The sequence below is a fragment of the Myodes glareolus genome, chromosome 15 (genome assembly GCF_982192425.1).
Source record: "Myodes glareolus chromosome 15, mMyoGla1.1, whole genome shotgun sequence".
In the NCBI taxonomy this organism is placed as follows: domain Eukaryota; kingdom Metazoa; phylum Chordata; class Mammalia; order Rodentia; family Cricetidae; genus Myodes; species Myodes glareolus.
Window position 1 is genome coordinate 71,803,124 of NC_142040.1, and position 24,297 is coordinate 71,827,420.

Consider the following 24,297-nt stretch of genomic DNA (forward strand, 5'->3'; position numbering starts at 1 on the left):
CCCAGAGTTTGGGAAGAGCAATTAGGGGGATTGTCTTTTCCAGCCGTGGTCAATATTGGGACCAAGCTGGGGAGTGATACCTTATCTGAACATGGGGCCTTAAGTGGTCAAATGTTTTTAATCTTGGACTATTACTTCTGTAGCACACTATGGATGATTATTTTTCATGGATCCTGTATTTTTCTGAATTATGTAATTATTTCACATTATATTTGTGCTTGCGTTTGAAGCATAGCTTTGTTTAGATGATGATGAGAAAAATACGGAGCAGGTTTTTAATGTGCTGGCACCTTATCTTGCTTAGTGCCTGGGAGGCTCTTGCCCTCCTCCCCCGAGAGCTACTTTCTACTCTTCCCCGTGACACCGAGCCCCAGGTCCCATTGCCCCATAAGATGAAAATACCAAAACAAAGCATGGCTGGAGTCAAAGGTCATGCCTGGGTTTGGCTTCTCTTATAGAACTCGGTGCTCTTGTTGCAGGGACAGTGCTCAAACAGAAGATTTTGAGAACCCTTATAATCTACCACAAGCTTCCTAGCCTGAAAATTGATAATTGGTAAGCCACTGGTGGAACGGCATTTAATATCCATCTCTGGCCAGTCTCAGGCCCACAGAGTGGCCTCTAGAGGTGTGCCTGCTGGGACTGCAAGATGGTTCTCTATTCCCCAGGAGGAGGAATTAGGAACTTCAGTGAGTTACAATGTATCACAGTAATTAGTTTTAATGCCTTCAATATTTGTATGCACTTGGGAATAGTGGTGCCTGCTCATATTCCTCACAACTCAGGAGCCTAGGGGAGGCAAATTGAAGGTTTAAGATTATTTTGTGATAAATAACAAAATTCTGACTCTAAATGTATAACCTAGCAGTTTCATATGAAATGACTCGAAATAAAACACAGGACTGCTTAGAGTTGATAGTTGACCTAAATGGGATGATTTTTTTCTGTAGCAATTGAGTTTTCAGAAACCATGTTTGTTCCCTGGTATCAGTACAGGACGTAAGTGTTCACTTAAAGCAGGACACCATCACTAAGGGTCCTTCAGGAGTCCTTCATCCCGGGAACAAGTTGTCCTTTTGGGTCACATGCAGTACTGAAAGTCTCGTGTGATACCATGTCAAATTCCCAAAGTCAAAATGTACAAAGCAACTCGCAAATGAAGGCGCTAAAGTGTAAGTGCACTGCCCATTGGCTATTGTCATCAGCTACTTGGAAAACACTTTTGATTTTAAACTATGTCGCTAGTGTTCTGTCTGTAGACATGGAGCGTTAGACAGTGTGCAGTTTGTCAGCCCCAGCACGTGAGTCACAGCCACGAGCACATGGGGGCCTGGGGTGAAGAACTGCTTGCTCATTCTTTAGTTCTGAAGATTATTGATAACTCTCACATTACTTTGAATTTTATGGCCCCTGATGAGCGGCGGCTATGTCCATGTGTCTCTATTCTGTCTTTGGACACAATTTGAGGTATATTTGGTTACTTTCTATCACCAGGACGTTGTTTAGATTATTTTATGTTTAAATAGACTGCTCTGTAAGTGAAGCTATTCCCCCATGATCAAGTGTGCCCTGGGTTGCAGATTTTATATTGCTGCCATCAGACTCTGACTGAACACACCATCGCATTGTGTTTATCTTTAAGCATATTGTGCTCTTTCTAAGCATTAAGTGGGCCGTTTGTTTCTTATAATAAGGATTAAGCACAGCCTTCCTATTCTGTGAGGGAAGAGGTGCGGATAAATGGAAGGAGGTTTTAATTAGGTCGGACTTTCCTTGGATCCTGTCACTCCTATAATAGCTGAACACTATAAGCAGCTGTGGTTACAACAGAGGGGCAGAGCTTTACTCCACGGCGCACACCACAGTGCCGAGAAGGCTGTGCTACCAGAGGGACAAGGAAAGCACTAGCTGCTAGCTAAACATTCCTGGCATGTTTTCCAATTTCTAATTTTCTAATTTCTAATGCAAGACTTAAACTTTTGTTTTCTCTGGTCTCTCTCAATATGAAATGAAGGAGAGCCAAGGGGTAGACTCAAAGTTTTGGAAACACTAAGTTTCTCTTTTCTAATCTCAGGTCCCCCTTCCAGGGAGGAATTTCCCCTACTCATAACCGAGGGCATTGCTCAGCTCATGATGACATTCATAATGACAATGTGTGCTCTACAGCCGGATGGAAGGAGTCCTCCCAACTCAGGCTCAATAAAGATTTGTGTTGCTATTTGACCATTCCCACCTTGGAAGGACTTCTGGACAGCGTGTTATACAGACTGCAAAGCCTATTAGCTAAAATCAATGAAGCAAGACCCTGATGCCCAGAGTGGCCTGGGCAAGGGCTTCTAGTGGCCATCAGAAGATGATTAATGATTATCATTCTTGTTTGCAGTTTTGATTTTCGTCCCACTCAGTGTTCTGGTTTTAGCCCAGGGAGCATTTTAGCTTCTGCTTGTTTGAAGATAAAAGCAGAGGTCCATTTCATTAATAATTCAATCAATATTTAGTGAGTGTATGTTATGTCCTGGAAATTGTTTCAGCCACTGGGGTTACCGCAGTCAGCAATGCAGAGATAAATCCTGGCCCATGCTGACTTTCTGCTCTATTAGGGAGACAGACAATAATAAGCTGATATCGAGTGGACTCCCACGTGGAATGGAGAGAGAATGTAAAGCAGTGGTGGGTTAAAAGGAGACGCTTGTAGCTGTCACCATGGTAACTAGGTGTCTCAGACAGTTTCCCTTGGCCTCTCAGCCCCCATTTGATCTTTCCTTCTGTTTATTTATTCTTTAAAACAGACAGGTAGTTATGGTCCATAGTTGTGTACTGTGTAAAAATAAAGCAATACATAGTGTATGATTAGCGTTCTCCTCTCCTTAAACATGCACCCTTTCTTTCTGTTATAAACCTTTGGGCACACTTCTTTCGTTCCTCTTCTTATACAATACGTGGCACATTGTTGTGCCGCCACCTCCTCTTGTTGTTCTGCTCTGGAAACTGACCAGGGTGTTGGCCATGGCTCAAGCTCCTTACCTTCTGTGAATGGTGTGGGACAAAAACAGAAGCTGAAGAGAACAGGGGCATAGGCTGTGTATTTCCAGCCGTAGGCTCATCTCAGACTCCACGGTGCCCATCTCTGTCACAGCTTCTAAAACGCACTAGCAGAGTCAGGCTCCTAAGTTCATGAGCTATCAATTGGAGTCTTTTGTTTTTTATTTTTAGAAATATTGACACCGCACAGAAGAGTAACGGAATGATGTAATATTTTGAGATTTCAAAGGATTGCCTGGTCTGCTGTACTAACGATGGACGGGATTGCAGGAAGATGCGTAGTTCAGAGCAGGGCAACGAGGTGGGTGGTAGTGATTAATCTTAGCTGGAGGTGGTGTTGGCTTGCATGAGGGCATCAGTGGGCAGCATGAGGAGCAGCAATAGTGTCTATTTGGGAGGCAGAATCAAAAGTGCTGGCATTCAGTGTGTGTGTGTGTGTGTGTGTGTGTGTATTTATGTTTTGTAAGAGAAGAAGTTGGGCAGGACTGACTCCTGCCTTCTCTGTTTGAGTAACAGAATGCTGTGTGAGGTGAATGTTTCAGTAGAGGTTTTGTGTGAGGAGTTTCAAAGCTCAGCATTTGATAAGCGCACCTGGAGTTTTGAAGAACAATCTTAGCTGGAGGTAGACCTGTGGGAGGTACGTGTGTCATTTCAAGTCTTATGATTGGTTGAGGGATCTAGGGAGAAGACTGTAGAGATAAATGAGAAGAGTTGAGGTGAGTAGACCCTGGGCCAAGTCAGAGGATAGATTTTGGAGAGATGAGGCAGCAAACATGATAAGCAATAGTAATTGGCACCCTTTTCATCATGCTAGAAACTGGAGACTTGAGATTTCAGCATGAGAAAACAGGAAGCCGATGAGAATTGTCTGGCAGAGACAAGAGCTAATGGGTCCTAAAGTCTCCAAACCTGAAATGGGTCTACCTACACAGTGGAACTATTCTACAATGAATGTCTTTTAAATAGTTTAGTTGTCAATGGTCAAGGTGATTTATTTTTATTTGCAAATATTCCGTGAATTTTCTGGCCTACTGTTCTTTAAGAAACAATATTGTACTGAAGTTGATCTATGCATTTCAAGAGGTTGATGTGGCCACTTAGTGTCATTTTAACTTCCTGAGGAGAGATGAAGTGTTAGAATTATGTTCTGTGCCTTAGCGTATGAACGTGTGCAAGTGACGTAAGAGTTCTGTGGTGTGAATTCTAATTGGTCTTAGTAATAACAACCCAGAGTCAGGTATGGGGGGGGGTGGTGAAGGCAGAAAGATCAAGGAAGCAGAAGAGCAGCCACTAATTCTTACCTCTAGGAAATCTTCAGTCTGAACAGACTCCTGTTTCTATAAGTCCTTGGACGGAATTCCATCTCTATGAAACCTCAGACTGAATGTAGAGCTCCTGTTTCCTCCTGCCCTATATTCCTCTCTCTACCCAGCTATATATCACTTCCCTTCTCTACCTCCTTAGTGCTGGGATTAACAATGTGAGCCACCACCACTTGGTTCTGTTTCTCTTTTAGACAAATTCAATCCTATGTAGCCCAGGGTGCCCGTGACCTCACAGAGATCCCTCTGCCTCTGTCTCCTGAGTCCTGGGACTGAAGGTGTGTGCCACCACCGCCTGAACTCTATGGCTAACTATTATGACTAGCTCTGCACTCTGATCTTCAGGCAAGCTTTATTTGTTGAAGGACAAACAAAATTTCACCAGAGTTCTGTTTGATGATTTATACTTACAAAAACCAAACAGACAAAAACAAGAAACAAAACAAAACAAAAAAGGGAAAGAAAACAAATGCCGAAACAAAAACAAGATGGCAGCATGAGGTTTGTGGTTTACTGAGTAGATGAAATTAGACTGCATCTGTCTGTGTATTTGTGAAAGACAGCAAAGATGTAACAGACATCTAAATACCCATTGTTAAAATCAGAAAGCGTTCATCTCACATGGAGTCACATAACTCTCTTAAGTGTACGAAGTTTTGAAAACTATGTGAGAGTTTAAGAATTTATCATTGTTAATGAGGAAGAGAAGCTGGAGAATTTGGTTTGTCCAAATGATATTTTAAGTCTGTTTCAATGTTAATCACTCTAAAATACAAAGATATGTTAAAGATTTCTCATTTCAAGGCTAAAAGGGAAATATAAAATCATTGTGTACATAGGTTAAGTTAGGTTTAAATACTTACTGAATTTTTAATAGGATTGGAATAATATAATCACATTTATTTAAATTTAAAACTCATTTGAATTATTTTATTTCTTTATTTCTTAGCATAAGTTCTATGATTTCAAAAGGGCACATCTCCAGCAATCAAGTGTGTGAAGAATTAGTCCTCCATTCCATAATTGAGAAACACATTCTTAGAGAATACATGCATGGATCAAAGTTTCAACCCAAAGCCCAAATTATTAGCTTTGAAAAAAACAAATGTAAAATGAAGAGCACATGGAAGTGTGAGCTCCTTTTTGTGTGTGGGTTTGTGACAGAATTTTTAATTATACTAACTAATATTGGGACATGAGGGCAGATTGTCAGAGAAATTCCGTAACATATTCCCTTTGTTTGTTCGAGGTCTGGCAAGCAGATTTTTGGATTTGGAAAATGATATCGGGGACTTTACCATCTGGGTGAGATGGAAAGTGGGGACTGACTTAACCTTCATGATAACAGGGAAACCAGGCCATGTCAGAAACTAAACTGTGTAGACCGTGGGCAGCAGGCAGACAGCACAGTGGGAGTGTGATCACTCAGGAGGAGGAAAAGGAAAGTGAGCTGTTTTCAGGACGGGAGAGGAAGAGTGATTGAACCATAAGTGGATGGAAACCATGCATGATGTTTGGACCAAATTAAAACTCAACTCCAGAGAGCCACATGAAAATCACTTTTGCAGTCATCCAATATGTGTAATGACTCATTCTGTCCCATCAGCCAGCTCTCAAATAATGACACAGAGATTTCTGATTAATTATGAAAGCTTGGCCCTTCGCTTAGGCTTCCCTCAACTACCTCTTATAACTTAAATTAACCCACTTATATTAATCTATGTTCTATCATGCGGCATTACCTCTCTTCCATCTGGATGGGTCGCCCAGCCTAGAACCCAAAGCTGTGAACAACAACACAGAAAGAGACACGTTGTACGAGGCAAGGACTGCTACCTGCGGTTGCCGTGACATAGCTTTAAGTTCGCATGACTTACATAATGGATTTCATTAGAAATTAAAGGAAAACCGCATCAATTTTACACGATCTTAAGGAGAGCAGAGAGGAACAGAACAGTAAGCAGATGGTAATGACTTGAGAGAAGTTAGCCCAAGTTGTAAAACGACAGACCAGAATCTCCCATCAGCTGAGACACAGAAATCCTGAGTGTTATTTAAACCAGACACTTGTGAAAAGGATGATACACCTTCCCGAGTCGGTCTTATTCCATAAAAACAAAGATAGGCAGTATTTCAAAGATTTATATTTGAGAATCAGATCAATGCAATTAATAACTTATTTGACTAAAATTATAGTAAAATCCATCTCAGCCCATGAAAGACATAAAATTCTCAACACATATGTAGTAAAACCAAAGATAAGAGATGTCTTTGGTAAGGCACTTCCAAAACTCTCAGAACCTGGCATGATGCACAGAGGTGGGGAGCCTCCTTCGCCACAGAGAGTTTCCTCTTTGGTATTAGTGTTTCCTGTTACCATCAAACAACATAAAATCGTGGGTAATTAAGTAAGTGAAAATAGATTAGGAAGGAAACATTAAAGCTAAGATTTGTTTAAAAAGATTTCCTATATGGAATATCCTAATCAACAGTCTTCAAAACCTTTTGAAGCAAATGAACTCTTCATAGTTTCAGAGTACACAGTAAACATAAGGAATTCAATTGCTCCGCGGTATGACTTCACGGCTTCGCAGAAGATCAACTTAAGCCATTTTCACTGGCATCTGAGGTGTGAATTTAAGAAATTCATAGCAGGTGCTATGACCTGAAATTCTAAAGCTCCCAACCAAACTGAAAGGACATCGATCCATAGAGAAGAGCACACGGTGAGCAAGGTAAGACTTAAGACAGCAAGACCCACGCTGTGCATGATGATACATAGACTACCGTAAATCAAAAAAAAAATGGTATTATGCTCTCATCATAGAAATTAAATGTTGGTTGCTAAACTTCCATAAAAATATGTAGGTTCCAACAGGACATAAATAACTTTGAGAGAAAAGAGCAATATGGTTGAATAATTTTTGTGAAATTGTTATGATGTCACAATATAATGGGTATGCTTTTAGGTAAAATGATGATGATGATGATGATGATGATGCTAGGACCCACACTCCACCCTCCACTTCTCTCAACTCAACACACAGTGTGACAGATTCCACAAGGTTGATTGTGAGACAGAACATAGAGGCATGAAATAGAGCCATAGATAGGTTGTCAATTAATTTTCAATGGTGCTCATTGGTAATTCATTGAGAAAATAAATGTTATTCTCATAACAATGAGATTCTGGAAAATTGAGCACACACATACATGTATATACACATACTCTTGAATATATACACATATATACTCTATATATTTATAGAAAATGGACTGTGATTGTATCACAAACAATGTACAAATTTAGCTGATGTAGACTGTAGATGTTTTTATTTTCGTTTTTGAGACATGGCTTCTCTGTGTAGCCCCGGCTGTCCTGAAACTGATTTTGTAGAACAGGCTGGCCTCAAACTCACAGAGATCTGCCTGCCTCTGGGATTAAAGGAATGTGTCATTGCTGCCTGACTAGGACTGTAGATTTAAAGAACTGACATTATAGAGATGGGTAAAACATAAGAGAATCATTCCAAACTTTGGAATAGGCAAAAATTTTTAGTGCAATTTTAAAAATGCCCATGAAACAAATTTGTTAAATTTGATTGCAATACTCATAAAAATATTTGCTTTTCATTAAAACCACTAAAATGAGTAATCAAGCTAGACACTCATCAAAATAGCTATAAAGTACACACACACATACACATGTGTGAGCACACATATACACATACATTTACACACACACCTACACATTTATTGTTTTGTTTTTCAGTGGTGATCTTTAGTAGTGATATCAGGCAATTCTTTCTTTGCTTTGAAGAGTACATTTTCAGTAGGTAAACTTTCCCGGCTTCCGGTTCCTAGAGTTTTGAGCAAGGTCATGTGGAGTTGGAATGAGAATGTGCCCTGTAGGCTCAGGCTTTTGGATACTTGGTCTCCAGGTGGGAGTACTCATTAGGGTGGCTGTGCAGCCTTGCTGGAGGAAACACATCCCTGGCAGTGGGCTTTGCGAGTGTACAGCCATGCCCCAGTCCTGTTTCATTCTTTCTGTTTTGTGTTTGTGGTAAATGCTGGGAACTCTCAGATTCTTGCTCCTGTTATCACCATAATGAACTCATATCCCTCTGGAACTGTGTATCTGTATAAACTCTTCCTTTTATACCCTGCCTTGGTTGTGGTGTTTTATTAAAGCAACTAACAAAAGGTAACTAATAAACAAAAAAATAACAAGAAAAGTTATTGGTATAGGACAGCTCCAGCCAGTGGAATCCCTGTGACCCCAGGGCTCATGGTCTACACTGACAGACATGACGGTCATTGGCTGTTCTCAGCTGCTGAGGACTAGATAATGGATCTCTTACTTAAAGTCATTACATTTAAATAGTCATCAACTTCTGGGCAGGCACCATATTCAGTACCTAGACCTCTTCGATGAGATCTGTTCAGTGGGTGCTGGCAGGCCTTTTTCTCTTTCACTGTTTGGGTAGGGGCTTTTGTGTCTCGACATTTTCTGAGCGAGTTATTTGGGAGGCATCAGGATTCATGTTTTCCTAGTTGTGGATTAGGCAGAAGGAAGAGTGATAGTCATGTTTCTGCTATTAATGGCTATTCTGGTTGAAAGGGAATCTCATAATGTTTTAATTCTTGGTGTCTCTTTCTTTAGAGGAGACAATGGTATATTCACTATTATATCAAAAGGACTGACAATCTTGATGGTTTTATTGTTCTTAAATTCAGGAAAATAAGTTCAATGAACGTTTGCAGTGTTCCTCAGTCCGCCCTCTAATAAAACTCCCTTTTCTCCTGCTCCCCAAGTATTAGCAAAGCAAAGTTCTGTATTGTAACATGAAATACAAATTTCTGTTTTATCAACATTGTTGATACTGGCATTTTAATCACAAATGTTTAATAGGAAATTAAGGTCTTATATATAAAAGATTGTTGGATCTTTCATTTGTATGCATTTTCAAATTAAATACATAACAAGAGATTCACATTCCAGTCTAAAGTTAGTCCATCTTTTTGTGTTATCTAGCATCTAAAAAAACCACATTGAAGTACTAACACATACATTTTAACTCATTAATGTAGTAAAGTTTATAAACTCCTGGCCTGAATGCTCTCTGGCTTCTAAGCTATTCCATCAATTAGACCTGATTTGGCTGTGCTCCTTGTGTAACTGATGTAACTGCCATCTCAATCGCAAGCACAGGGATGGACCCCTAAGTAGTGGAAGACAGGCTGTCTGCGGTTAGATAACAATCTCAACAGTGAGGTCTGAAGCTCTGTAATTTGCTCAAGGAAATAAGGACTGCGAGGGATGCGATCACCCACTGATACAAGGGGACGGATCTAATGAGAGTTTACCAAGGCCAGTTGGACTGGGACTGAACGAGGACGCAATCCAACCAGATTCTCTGAATGTGGCCGGATTCTCTGAATGTGGCTGGCCGGAGTCTTTCTGAAAAGCCATTGACAATGACACTGGGACTTGTTTCTTCTGCATATACTGGATTTTGCGGATCCAGTCTGTCTGGACACTCACCTTCCTGGACCTGGAGGGAGGGGGGAGGAACTTGAACTTCCCACTGGGCAGGAAACCCTGACTGCTCTTAGGGATGGAGAGGGAGGAGGAGAGGGAGTGGGAGGGAGTGGGAGGGTGGTGGGAGGAGGGGCAGAAATGGAAACTTTTATAATTTAATAAAATTACAAAAAAAAATAAAGAGTAATTCAAAGCTGAAAAAAACAAAAAGAGTCCACATGGAACCGGTCCCTGCTTCTTGTTGTCATTTTAAGTTTGGATGACTGCTGGCAGCATTTGGAGTCAGTACTCAGCAGATGTCGGGGGTCACCAGTGTCTTCAGCTCTCCCCTTCAAGTCTGAAATGAGAACACAAGCAAAACCTCTCCTGAAAGCAGGATTGTTTACCTGTAAGTGGCCAGAGCTATAATGCATGATTGCCCTTGGGTATAAATGGAAAGGAAATGTTTAATAAGAAGGAATAGGAGAAATTATTCTTGCATCTTCTAAATCGAAGAAGCCCAATCCTTGGGTGAGACAGGAGAAGCAGTTCCTTGGGTGAAGCCTTTTGTGTGCCCAAACACCCAGCAACTTAACTTGAGCACTATTTAGAATAAAAAGTAATATAAGAAAAAATGATGGTGCTGCACCCATTTCTCTAAGGACAGGATCTACCCAGGCTTTCACTGTGCCCTGTCATAGCTCACTGGCCTTGTAATGCCCTCACCATTCCCTGCTCAGCACGGTCCTCACTGAACTAATGCCCATCTTTATAATATTACAGCAACGTGGTTCATCTTGTTTGCCATGTTTGGGGGTGCCCTCTACACGTCTCTCTAGGTGAAGTCTTCAGCTTTGCTTTTAAACTTCATCTGTTTAACAGAATTGATTTCTGTTATCAAAGAAGAAAATTTCTGGGGCCCCTAAGCTTGTCTCCCAGTCTCGTTCTGGTTTGTATATTTTCTGGGGTCTTTGGTTGGTAAATATTCATAGTGAGTGCCTTATGTCTCATGGAATATACCCATCACTCCTTTTGTGTCTGAAACCTGGTAGGAATACAAAGAACAGTGTACCTGACATTTCACAGTTCTTTTCTGAAAAGATGGCTTAGTACATTTTCACTGAATGACCAAGAAGTCTCTCTATTAACCCAGAAAACAATCCAAGCACACGATTCTCGACTAAATGTGAGAAACCAAAAGGAAAGCAATAATTTCCCATTCTTGTGTTTTATCATATGTTAAAATGAACACGGAATGACTGAGAACTCTAACGGTCATACACAAACAGCTGGGTAGAACAGAATGATTCCCAGGTGCTTTTCCTCTGCCTTGTGAAAGGGATTATAAGAATTTCGTTCCTGGAGAATGGCTAAGCATGTTCTCAAAGATCTCAGGGCATAAAACTGTGGACGTTATAATTAAACAATATGAAAACCAATGCAAAGTAATTTACCCTTTCTACAGCTTAAATCTTTGATCTGATTAAATACTGTTTGATGTTGATAAGCTATTTATTTGAAACCTCTTAAGCTGTTTTTCCCTCAAGGGGCATGTTAAAAGGAAGATATTTCTCACTGGAAAAGTTTCAAAATTCCATTGGGATAATCCTTGTGAATATGTGATGCTCTCTTACGACAAATTTATATGAAAAAATTTCACCTACACTTGTGAGGCCTGATTGGTACAGGCAAAGGTGTAAACTAAGTTCATATTAGGGGCCAAATGTGTTTTCTGTATCTCTAATACATGTAGATTTCTCATTCTTAAGGTGTTTATGCAAAATTACTCACTGTCTTTTCTGATTTAATTCAGTTTTGAAAGCTCTTGAGGGCAATGTTTGGAATTTAGAGGAAAAAAGAGAACATATGGAAATACTAAATTTATATGGTTGGTTATTAAAGATTCCTGCTATGAAAAAATTTAACTTAGACGGCAGTGAGAATCAGAGTGAAAAGTCTACAGTGGTCTCCGCACATGTTTATCATTACCGTTCTTATTTAAGACTTCCCTTGCTCCGTTGCCAAACATGGACATCCCAGGATTTTTTTAGCAACCAATTTTAAGCAGCCAATGGAATACTGTGTTTTCTCTAGCTATATCCTGCTTCACAGTGCCTATTTCCATATGCCCCCCCTTTCCCCTGGCCTCTTGAGATGCTTTTTTTGTTTTTCTTTGATTTAGCCACCCAGTGCACAAATTAAAAATAGTTTGGGCTGCAACAGAGCCACTGACCCTTTGCAGCGCTGTGGCTCTTGGCAGGGGCCCTGTAACTGTTGCCTGAGGCGGGAGGTGGTGGGAGGGACAGAGTTGGGTGACATTCTGTGATTCACTTTGTAATTCTCAGAGTCTCCTGTTCCCTCTGCCTCCAAACATTTGGGAAGCTCCAGTTGGTATCACCAAGAATTTCACCCTTCAGGTGAGAAGAAGGGATCTCCCAAAGGATGTGTGCTTCCGTTATGCAGCAGTGGCTTTTTCCAGAACACTGAGCAAATGAAACAGTCCCTTGTTCTGGAGAACCCCCCCCCCCAGGCTGTCCCACCATGTGACTTTCTAGAACTTTCCTCATCCATGGAATTTGCTTCAGACCCCTTCTTGCCCTCTAAGAGAACTGTAATTCCTGCTTCCTGCTGTGGCAAATCGGGTAGCAGCTCCTAACCGCAGATCAGTGCTTGAAGTCTGCTTCTTACTCTGTTTTTTTTTTTTTTTTTTTTTTAATCATCTGTACATTAACCCTTCAGTGTCTGTGCCTTGGGTAGGAATTTTCACCTGAGTGAGCCAAACAAAAAGGCTTCGCTCTCAGCACACTGCGATGGTTCCCTTTGCACTGTATGTGTTCATTCACACGGCAAAGATTTTCTTTCTTTATCATCAGAGATGAGGTTTCCCTGACCACTTGAGGTTCTGTGTAAAGAACATATGAAAGCCTGTGAGTGTCTGATGTGCTCTCCTGTACCACCATCTTTACTTGAGCATCTTCTAAAGTTGTAAGTAAGGAAACACAAGGCTGGAGAGATGGTTCAGCAGGGAAGGCCACTGGCTGCTCTTCTAGAGGACCTGGTTCAATTCCAACACCCACATGGTGTCTTACACTTCTCTCTAACCCCATTCTCAGGAGACTCTGTAGCCATGGATGTGGTACACAGATAGGCAAGCAGGCAAAACTTCTATCTACAGAAACCGAAATGTATTGCATTCCGAAATCAGAGTGCTCCCATGATGAGACAGTTAGAGGAAACCCCCAGGGGCCACATGAGATAGCTGATCATTTCCAGGAGGCCTGGCATTTTTTTTGGCTGGGCATTACAGGTACCTGGATAGGGAATAACTATGTCTGCTTTAACTTCAGCTATACACCACAGAAGTTACCTCATCCTTTGCATTTATTCAGCGTGGGACCATGCGAAAGAGACTAGATAATGTGGGGGCTAGAGCTCAAAATTAGGGCGAGCCGACAAGCTGACGGTCATGGGAGTTTTTCAGTTTTCCCTTTGAGGTAGAGTTTACTGTTAGCTGAGGTTTACTAATAGTTCACACTCTGTTTTAAGGAATTAGTTACGAAATAGAAAGTAGGGAGTAAAAACCAATTATCTCTTCCTATGAGATTTAAAATGTTATAATTTATCAACATGAAAGCATTCTGGAACAGCATGGGGATTAATTCTCCCTACCCATGTGACATAATGCTCCAGTGACTCTGGGATGGACTGAACGCACAGAGCAGACAATTCTGATACAAGATATTGATAAAGACTATGGGGAATTCCTCAAATCACAACCTTAAAAGAGACATAAACATTGTTCCAAAATGTGTGGGCCGGGAAGTCCTGGGAGACAGAAAGAAGGGAGGAGAAAGCCTGGGATCCTCGGGAGGAGCAGAAACTCCAAGACCTGAGGCTGGAGCTTTAAAACATGGTCAGAGATTAGAGCAGTATCGTGTGCATGCATGCATGAGTGTGCCTGCATATGTGTGATTATGTGCTTTGGTGTGTGTGCATGCCTACATGTGTACATGTGCATGTACGTGTGTGTGTGTGTGTGTGCGCGTATTTGGTTTTTGTGTATGTGTGTGCATGTGTATTGCGTGTTTGTGATTTTGTGATTGTGTGTCATTATGTGGGGGTATGGTATCCATAGATAGCAGAAACTCACCACTGTTGACTGTTCTGTGCAAACTGGAAGGTTAGAAGAACTGCTTGTTGACTTCCTGGGAAGAATAGGGGAAACTAACACATGCAGAGAAACTGGGGCCCTGAACTTTCCTGTGGATCCCCGCAGAGGACCAGAACCTCTCCTCTCCAGGGAGGAGGGCCAAGCCAGCAGCACCACATTTGTGGGGTCGGAGCACGCCCTCTAGTGTTTGCTCCATGACAGTTTTTTCATAGTTCTTGCTTCTGGGCCATGGTAACACAAATCCCTGGTGAAGGGCTCAGAGTCTAAGACAGTGCCTGGTTTGGAGAAAAAGTCAGCAGACAACAACGACAGGACATCGCTGTGGTAGATCCGCCCTGAACAGGTTTGAAAACGCCAAGCATACACAAGTAAAACCAGTGTGCTCACAGGCGCAGTCACGGTAGATGTAGCTGAAAGCAGATCCAGGGGAGGAAAGTTTCCTGAGTTGGAAGAAGATGCTGAGGAGCCTGCGCGTGTAGCACCTAAAGAAGCCGAGATTAACCTGTACAGGAATGCAGAGTGAGGTGTTTATGGAATCCTTTTCTAAGTCTCCGGAACCAAATGACTTAGTCCTAGATACTGGAAAAGGGAGAGGTCTTGCCATATTTTAAATAACTTCCCCCTTCTCTACAAACAAAACCACATTGCTCTTATTTCAAGGAGAACGGCATGTGCATAGATTAGATCTGTGCATTTGACTTTTATCGGGTGAGATTCCTGTCTTATTTACTCTCCTCAAAGCATTCTCCACGGATGTAAGTGGAAAGACTGGCTGCGTGGTACGTGATCCACTGCTGGGAAACATCTGACTTTCTCCAACAGAAGACAGTGCACAGGACATGTGGCATTCACAAGATGAATCATGAGCCTTTAAACAAAATTACCAACGAAAATGCACGTGTTTGCAGTGTGTGTTTCCTGCCCTTCTGGGCCTCTTATTCCATGGATAAAGACTCTAAAGTGCTTACGTGTAAAGGACCCATGTGGTTATTAAATTCTAAATTCCATATGGACTCAATGCAGTGATGGCTTCATCACGGCTTCAGTTTTACCATAATCTGAATGATGTCACTCATGAATGTAGATTCAAAGTTGATGCGTTTCTTTGAAAGCTGCTATCTTATAACAAGATAAAGCACTTAATAAAAATTACATTGAGGGGGGATACCAACAACTGTTTTTGTTACTTTTTAACCTAGTTTCTCTTTACTAAAGTGGCTTTAATTTCTTCAATCATGTGTAGTTGGCAAAATACTTTTACTAATTTTTAGAATACTAAATGCATATCAGCAAATACCACAGAAAATGTCATCAAATTATCTGCTGCATTTTGTCAGTGTCTCTCTGGCTGGGGCTCCCTGCGCTAACTCCAGCACTGCTTGATGGTTTGATGTTTGCCTTTGATGAATGAATAGCAACCCAGGTGAGACGGGAGGCCCCATCACTGAAATGAACGGAGGTCCATTTAAGGACTCTCACTGAAATACACACTCCCACTTGGCTCAATGACCAAGCTTGGGAGAGACCATGTCAGAGTTGAGTTAGCTGCTTTTCTTGAATTAAAAATAAATAAGTAAAAGCCCCCTCATTATCTCTGTGTAGAAGGAGATTTACAGAAACTCTAAGTTCTACCACCATAATCTCAGGAAAATAAACTCCCCAGCATTATCTAAAATAAAAATTTTAGGTCAACACAGTTCTCATTTCCAGAGAATTTCTTTCCTTCCATTTCAGTGGTGCTAATCTTGAAACTATAGGTTTTCCCTTTAGTCTTAAAACACAACTTTACTATTTTTATTCCCCTTTACTGCCAAGGAAGGAAGCATTTAAGAGCCATGCAAATGTGATTGCCTTAGCCACTCATGAGGCAACAGTATGGCACAAGATATAAAAGGCAAAAAAGTTGTGACTTATTTAATTTGCATTCTCCAAAGGGATGGGCAAGATTAGAAGTGGAGGGATAATGACTGTAGGTTAAAAAGTCACTCAGAAACCTCCAGGAGAGGAAGGGTTGAGTCATTCAGATTCCATCCACATCAGCTCTATCATTAGCTCAGCTCCTGTCTGAACACATTAGAAACCCCTTCTCAGGCTGCCTTGTCACACAGGAGGGAATGAAGTGGGGTTAGGGTCCAAATTCCTGCGTTTCACTAGGTAAAAGAATAACTTACGAGAAATTGTTCTTTTACAATTTATGCCTGCACACATACTCACCCCCACACTCATGCAACTTCCCCCGGTGACTGCATCTTCTGTTCCCTGGTGACTATCTTCTGCTCCTGCTGTGTAACTGAGAATGTGGACCAGGAAACCTAATCTGCCCACCAGCCCATGGTGTACTGTGGATGGGACAGGAACAGGATGCTGGCATGTCTGATGGCCAAGTTCTCAAAAGTCATTTCGCTATTTCGTTGTGATAGACAAGAGCTGCCATTGTGGGATCTGTCGTGTGTGTGTGTGTGTGTGTGTGTGTAAGAGAGAGAGAGAGAGAAAGAGAGAGAGAGAGAGAGAGAGAGAGAGAGAGAGAGAGAGAGATCAGGGCTATGCATCAGAAGGTGAGTGTCCTAAACCCCAATCAACTTGCCCATGCTCACCTTCCAGGTTCCCAGGACTCCCCATTTGATCATGGGCTGAAATATTTGCAAGAGACCTCAGTGCCTAAGGCAAAAGACATGTTTTCTGGGTTATGAATGAATGAGTGAAATGCAGGGAAGGAGTTTCCAAAGTCTAGTTGAAAGCACTGTGGTCCAACACCCACTCTTTAGGTTCATTTCTTTCCTTGTACAGTGGGTACTACCTGGATAATGTGCATCTGTGTAGTCAGCTTGCATGCATATAGTTGTCATGGAGTTAGATGGCATTCATTCACTCTTTAGAGGCTTATTATTTATGCATATTGTATATGTGTGGAAGGGGCATTGTGCATCTGAGTGCCATGTTTGATGAGGACAGTAAAGGATATTGGGCATCCTGAAGCCAGCGCTGCAGGCTGTTGTGAGGTAAATGGCTGGGTGCTGGGAACCAAACTCAGGTCCTTTCCAAGAAAACTATGTTCTTATAACTGCTCATCCACATCTGTCTACAGCTCAACAGTCACTCTTGATATGCAGCTGCATTGAATCCCTGCTTTGGAGCAGTTTTATTGGTTCTGTCTTATTATTTACTGGGTAAGTATGGTGTGGCAGTTCATCTCACCTTTAGTGAAAACGGCATGCGTGTGAACAGGTAACTGGAACACTGTTTTCCAGGACCAGTAGGACAAAGTGTAGGCCCTTCATGCATACTGAAGGGTCTCTCTCTCTCTCTCTCTCTCTCTCTCTCTCTCTCTCTCTCTCTCTCTCTCTCTCTCTTAATTTGATAGATGTTTGCAGCCTATCTGTTCTAGGTAAGGAAATGGGGGTGAAGGAATCTCTAGGTGGTCTCTGGCCTCAAACTCCTTGATATAATTGAACCAACCCATACACTGGGTGACAATAAGAAGGAAAGGGTATTAGAATCCATATGGGTGGGATTTGGGGGAGATTTCACTCATAAGGATGCTGAGGAGACGTCCCAGGGGTAGGGAACCAGAGGGACACTGTACCAAGGAAGAGACTCTTGGTTGCATTCAGGCCCAGGGTGTAATGAGAGCTGGATGGCAGTGTGGTGGAGAGGCGCATACTAAAGAAGTCCAACAACACTACTGTGTCTCTGTCTTCAGCCCAGTGTGACTGAAACTCCTGGGCAGAGCAGTGCTCGTAATCCCTGCCAAGATAACGTCAAGTTAGAAACATCACTTAAAAACCAAGACTAGATTTTCCCCCATCATTCCTCATTAAGGTGCCATGTAGCATATGGTCTAATAACTTTTGTCATGTGTCTGCGCAAACATGAAAGTCAATCTCCCCCTCCTCGCATTGCACACTGCATTCGTTGTTGTCTGTTGTCTGTGTGTCAGGATGCTTACAGTGCCTCCACTGGACCCTTTCTTCTGAATGTGGGGTTCCTTCTTGGTAATAGTCCCTTCCTACTTTTGACTACCTGATCCTGTCGACAGAAGCAGCATTTGAAGAGAAACTAATCACTGTGCCTGATGGGTAAAAACACATTGTCAGGATGCCCTGTTCTCAAACATCTTTAGTGTAGCTATGTTTATGTTTTGAAAAGAACAGAAATAGAAATGTTTATAACTGCTAAGGGAAAAAAATAACAAATGCAGGCTGGAGTCATCAGCTCGGTTAGTTCTGTTTGTGAAGACAATTTTTGCTAATTATAGTTTCCGTGCAAGGGTTGTATTATTATACTGACCATATGTAATTAACCAGACTTGCCTCCCTCCATGTATGAAAATAGAATGCATAACAGTTTTGCCCATGTCCTGGTCCTAAACGAGTTCTCTTTAGCCTTCAGTAGACACAGTCCAGAATTCATCTTTACTTGAGGAGTTTTCAAATCTCTGTATGGCATTAAATTTAATAGGGCTAGTATATCAAAAATAGAATTATAATTATGGAAAGTCAGTTAAAGGGAGGGTGAATGGTAAAATGAAATGAGATTTTTAATGGCTTGCCAAGCGTTATAATTAATGAGCTGGGGATTTGGCCGTGTCCATGACCTTCAGGTAAGAAGCAGACAAAATTGTCTGTGAATGGGATTAGGGGTAGAATGTTTTTACAGAAGTAGAGGAGTCTCTCCTTGCTAGCTCTGCGTTCCAGCCTTCAGGAAAGGAGGCTGCTTTGAGGCTCTACCAAGTCACCAGAGAGTCACTGGAAGAGGTAGAGCCGGTGACATCCTGGAAGCCCTGGAAGAAAGGCATTGTGCTGTTACTCAATACCTCTATTTGATGGGCCACTTGTAATTGTGCACATAATGTGGAGCTTCTTTTCATGACAGTCTTAATTAGTGTGTCTGATCTACTTCAGGGTTTGTTTTGTACTAGGACTTTCTTCGAACACTGGTTGCAAACAAGGAAAGAAGAAAATAACACAATGCAAGCAGGCTTGCCTGCCCAATCCGTCCTGTGGCTCAGCTTCCTTGCACACCACATGGACTCCTGAGGCTATAAAAATTGTTTTTGTCTGATTAAACACAAGTCCCTTTGAACTCCATGGGGGTTCGTTTCCGCTTATACTTTCTTGGAACTCTGTATGGAGCTATTTTCTTCTTTCTCCTCTTCTCTGGGTTTAATTTGGGATTCAAAGTGTCAACAAGTCCGCCCACCTCACCCCCTTTGTCTTTTTCATAAATTGCAAAAAAAAAAAAATTATCTGTTGAATTTCATACCCCAAGGCACAGGGAGGCAGAAATTGGCATTTCTGTTTGCAACCCCCCAGTTTCTTTTTGTTTATGTACAGAAAATTGGTTTGACTAAAAGTCAGAAGCAAATCAGAACAAATGTCTAGCAACTGGCCCACGAAGGATATTAGTTATGCATCTAATTACCACCACCGGAGCTCGCCTTTCAAGGTACCCCAGGGGGCGAGAAACACAACTATAAAGGTGGCTGAGGGGCTAGCTGGGAATGTGACTTCTGGAGGAATAATTTGGATGAGGTAACATCTTAGAATTTTTATGCTAAGAAACAGGACCTGATTTGGAGGCGTGTAAATGCACAGATGAAGATAAATGTCGTACTGGTCTGCGGGTGGGGTTAAAGAATTGGATTAATTCTTAGATCAATACCATGGTGATTATTCATTCTGAAGTTCTTCTGGACGATAGAAGTTGCAGATAATTACAGAGGATAAATTGACCCCTCTAATGAAGAATATGGGGTCTGCTTATTCATCTTTGTGTATATTCATTTGTTCCTTTACTCAGGGATGCATGTGTCTACTTTCCTGACCCATTAAGTCTGTTCTCATGCTAACCTGCCCCTATGGACACCCTGTGCTCTCCCTCAGTAAAGACCATCTCTGTGTTGGCATCTATCAATTTTTTTCCTCACGTCTCTCTACCCAAGCATTTCAGAAATAGCCAGCACCTGGAAGTTATATAACCGTCGGGATTTTTAGAAGGCTGTCTCATTTAGTTCTGTAGCAAGGATCTTTTGTTTTTTGTTTTTTGTTTTTCTCTTTATGTTCTGTTTATTTTTTTTGTAATTTTATTAAATTATAAAAGTTTCCATTTCCGCCCCTTCTCCCACCACCCTCCCACTCCCCCCACTCCCTCTCCTCCTCCCTCTCCATCCCTAAGAGCAGTCAGGGTTTCCTACCCAACCTGTTCTTCATTGATGACCCCACCTCAGAAGAGGGGCTGTAGATTGAGAGAGAGAGTTACTGCAGATCCTGGGTACCACTGCAGATCCCTAGTCATTTCATCCGGAGAACCCCCCAGCCTCGTTCCTTCCCCTTCCATATTCCCGGACTCTTGCATCTTCCTCCTGCATCCTGTCTTCTGTGATTGTGCCTCACATGACAGCCATCAGAATCTTTGAGAATGCCAAACAGCTCATGTCTTCCCGTCCCTTTCTACACACCTTGGCTTCCTGGGGCCTAATGACAGGAATCGGAGACAAATACACAGCTAAATGCCAGACCTTATCTGCTGCTTGCTACTATGAATCTGACTTTTTAGAAATGAAATCTACCCATTCAAGATTTCCTGGGGTCACAACAGTGTAATTGAGTAGTTATACTCCCGACCATATTCCTGTTAAGTCAAGGTAATAACTAACCCCTTAGCAGTACGTTTGTATCTTTGTCACAGACAGCAACCAGAGCCTACCACATGGCCTGGTCTTGCATCCCTCTCAGCACTTCCCCCCCTTCTGTCACTATGCTCCTGCACTTGTTCAATGATCCTCGGATCCAAGAGGCACCTCCTGGGGTCACGTATCATGGCCCTCTGTGCAGCCATTCCTTCCCATTCCCATCCATCTTGATTGTCGCCTGCAGAAGGTGGCCCTGTCTGTCATCCAAGCCACCCTATGAACTCACATCCTGCTATGTAGCCGTCCTGGCAATTGCTGCCTCTTACTCATCGGCCTTCCTCATTAGGAGACTCAGGCCGTGAATGAAGCAATATTCTCTATTTATTCCCCTGTGCTCTCTCTATTTTATGAAGGATGTCAGGCCTAGAGTTGGTTAGTATTGACTACATGAAAAGTCGAAAGGATGCTTGGCCCTTGTGTCTGGTGGGGTCTGCTCTACTGAGCAAACGTGGCTGGGGTGGAGCCATGACCATTCTAAGTACCGTAAAAGCAGAAGCTCAGAGCCGTGCAGCCCCTGATGTGTTCTGGGATATGTCAGGACATAAGTCCACGAGAGTGTCAAGGTACTAAACACATGCTTTGGAAAGAGGCTGTGGCACTGAATTCATGGCACCCTAAGGGGCTCAGGGATCCCATAAAGGCAGCTTCTGGTTTGTCTTCACAAAGGCTATGTGTTCTGCTGGGAAGAGTGGGGGCTGTTACAAAGCCAGGCTTATGGATCCTGTCAGGTTCGTTCCTGGGAATGAAAACAACTGTAGATTCACAAAATAAACTTTAAGAGCAGAGCAAGGGCAAAATTTTCCTTTCCTTTCCACATCTCTTTGTGGTGTTCAGTGATTTGAAGGTGTGGGGCAGGCGGAGAGCTACCGCCAAGGAGACCTGGGAGCAAGACATGCAGCTTCTAGAACTACAGATAACGGTACCCAGTAGGCCAAGCTGGGAGCCCCAGACTGCTTGCTATTTTCTTCCACCTGAAATGGAACAACAGTAATTAAAACTGAGCTTTCAAATGATTTGTGTGTCACTGCTGAGAAGGCTCAAGAATATTTTTTTAATGAGAAGAATAATAAACCAATGTCATAAAGCATTCTGCAGCTGCCATTTCCGGTTGTTGGCATGTGGTATGCAATAATTTGTATAGGTCAGGTGATTGAAGCGCTTCCTAAACTAATCTATAGTGAGAGCTCACTGTATGGGCTTCATCAAGACACAGCCGTGCTCAGAGGCTGTCATGACTATGTTATCCTACATTAGAAGAACACTCTGATATGCAAAGTCTAAACCATTTCCTATTTTATTTTATACCCAACCAACAACGGCGCTAAAAGCACACAAACCCCTAAACCTACATATATTGTGACAGATAATCGATGTTTTATCAACAGAGACAAGATACATAAATGCATAAGAGAACCCTGAACACGTCTATTCAGACAAAGGGCTTGCTAAAACTCACCTAGCAAGGCAGCACCATAGGGTTAGGAAGAATCTCAATCACCAGGTCCCTACACACTATCACACATCCCATGACTGCAACTGACGGTCGCCATATCAGAATGTTTGAACCTATTGATCGGTTTTACAGCCGCCTTTTGGGGGTGTGAGGGGAGACATGAAAAGTCGCTGTGAGAGTCCCTGGACGCCAGATGGTGGTGTAAGTGAGAACTTGGAGAACAAAGAAAGCTAGTGTAAGCAAGGGTGTGGGTTGGCTGCCTTTGAGTAAGTCCATATGCTGGGAGGTCTATGGGGCCACCAGACTCTAGGAATGCGATTTCTTCTGTCTGTGTTGCCTTCATAATGGATTGGGACACACATGGCAATGGATGGAGCTGTGCTCGCTTCCAACTCCCTAGGAAAATTTATGTATCACAGACTGCCGTCTGGCTTCCTTTACTTGAATACTAATGGCACTTAATAGAATAATGGGTGTTTGGAATGGAGTGTTTGTTAATTTGTGTCGTCTGTTGGTAATTTACTGGTTTTTAAGGCAGGTGTCTGAAGTAAAAATAGATGTCCAACCCGCCGTGCACCATCCCTGAAGAGGGGAGTTGGATAAACCGTGTGAAGGAAAACACAATGAACACTGCTGGGGACGTGATGGACAGCAGTGTCCTGGCTTCCAGTCACAAGCCTATTGTCACCGTGAAAAAGGTGGCAACCTATGGTCTCACTAAAGAAGAGGTGTCTCATATAGCCACTTAAGGCATCTGCTTATTTTTTTATTTGTGAAAATACTTACTTTTCTGTATCTTTTAAATTGTTCAACATAAAAGATCTCCCTAAGTCATCTTTATACAAACATAGCATGGGTCTTCACTCGTAATCACTTCCACCCCCAAATTCTATTTTTAAGATTTTTTAAAATACTTATTTTTTTAGTTACGTGTAAGTTTGTGTGTGTTATCTTTGTGTTGCTATCTGCCAAGAGAATGCATATCCCAATAGAAAGCATAAGAGGATGTTGGGTCTCTTGGAACTGGACTTAAATGAGGTTGTGAATCTCCTGATGTGTTTTATAAAATAAAATCAGGTCTGCTGCTGGAGTCATATGTGATGTTCTCCTCTAAGCTGTCTCTCCATCTCTACCTTCCTATCTTTTACTGGTTCCTTTCAGCTTCCCAGGCAGTCTCCATATTGTGTTCATGTTGTCTATGTCTGTCTGTCTATGTTTGTATTAATGTATGCATGTATGTATGCATAAATAAATAACATGTTTGAACCTGTTGATCATCTATATTCCATCCCTCCCTCCATCCATCCATCCATCCATCCATCCATCCATCCATCCATCTCTGTAATCTATCTGTTTATAATTTTCACATGGAAGAAAATGTGTGATCCTGAGTCTTTGGACTCCTGTGACTTGCTGTTGATCCCTTATTCACTTCCTTTAAACATCTTCCTCCATCTCATAGTTTCTCCCTCCAACCTTAATGTGAGAAAAAAAAAACCACATGTGGTGGTGTGAGTGCAAATGTCTTTCATAGGCTCACATATATGAACGCTTGGGCCTCAGTTGGTGGCACCATTTGTGGAGATTTAGGAATGTGACTTTGCTGGACAAAAGATGTCACTGGATGTTGTCTTGGAGAGTTTAATTAGGACTGGAAGTTTTAGCCCGTGGCCTTGCTGTGTGTTTGTGGTTTCATGTTGTGAGTTCTCAGGCAGCTGAGCAGGCTGTCTCCCTGCTGCCAGCCTGCTGCCTCCCGGGTAGAGCGATGGACTCTTATCCCTCTGCAACCGTCAGCCCAAATGAACCTTTCCTTCTAGAAGTTGCCTTGACCATGGTGTTTGCTCACAGCAACCCAAAGCATGCAATAGTTGTCTTCCTGTGTCTGACTTATTTCTCTGAACATAATAATCTTCTCTGTAGTTCTGTATAAGAGAACTTGGTTCTCTTCTTAATAATTTAAATAATCACCAAAGTTACCTAGTAATTTGTATATATTGCTCACTCATTTAGTCCAATTCTTGCTATTTGAATACCATCCAGAAATTTATACGTAGAGTTTTTTTAATGCATGGTGTTTATCATAGAAATGGGGATGAT

General features: G+C 42.0%; 1 protein-coding gene across 6 annotated transcripts in view; it reads left to right on the plus strand.

The window, feature by feature from the left end:
* The window catches only part of Sema5a (semaphorin 5A), a 438,077-nt gene that overhangs the window by 167,198 nt on the left and 246,582 nt on the right, over positions 1 to 24,297 (plus strand). The gene's annotated exons all lie outside the window — the stretch shown is intronic.